The sequence below is a fragment of the Phalaenopsis equestris genome, unplaced genomic scaffold, assembly GCF_001263595.1.
Source record: "Phalaenopsis equestris unplaced genomic scaffold, ASM126359v1 Scaffold000761, whole genome shotgun sequence".
Lineage (NCBI taxonomy): Eukaryota > Viridiplantae > Streptophyta > Magnoliopsida > Asparagales > Orchidaceae > Phalaenopsis > Phalaenopsis equestris.
Genome location: NW_018165201.1, coordinates 2,949,717 through 2,950,538, shown reverse-complemented (window position 1 = coordinate 2,950,538; position 822 = coordinate 2,949,717).

Here is an 822-nt window from a genome sequence, read left to right as displayed (position 1 = left end):
CCCCCTTATATCCCCTGAATAACCCTTGAACTTACGCAGCGTTGTGCGTGTCTTATGTACGGAAATATTTTCCCAAAAAAAGAGGTGATAAAGGAAGCTTTTTGAAAATCTTAAGCTTGCAAGAGATTAGCAAGTGGGAGTTACATATTGCCATTAAATTAAATAGCGAAGAGGATTATACAAGGTTGTTCTAGAAATATTGGTTTGTGCAAAATGTTCAAATGAAGGCTTTAAAATATAAGAAAAATTTGTGTACGTAAGACGTTTGCAAAGCTGCGTACAACGGAGGTTATTCAGAGGTTATTAGGGGGGTTATAAGTAGGTTACAGAGATGTTGCATGGGGTTATAACGTGGATATAACCCCCCAATACCCTCTGAATAACCTCTGATGTACGCAGCCCTGCAAACGTCTTACGTACGCAAATTTTTCTCCTAAAATAGACTCTGAAGTTTGATCCAAAAAAGGAGCTACCTATTATACACATGTGGATTATTTTTCCTCCGTTAAGGTTACATTATTATAATCAAAAAGTGCTTTTGTCACCGAGAGCTATTTTTGAAAAATCTATGGAAGTGGATTTGGCTACTTTTTAACATGAGTAGGCCATCGGCCGCAAGTGTTTTGGTGAAGAGAGACATCACCCTTCCTATGTTGGATGAAGTATGAGTTGAGACTTAAAATATAGGATATTGAAGTTGAATACAAACCAAAATATTGAACGAGGTGTAGGATTTTTTGGCACATTGTAGAGAATTATTTCATTATTCACTTAAAATGACCATACCAGAAACTCTTTAAAAACAGAGCACACATGGGGGGG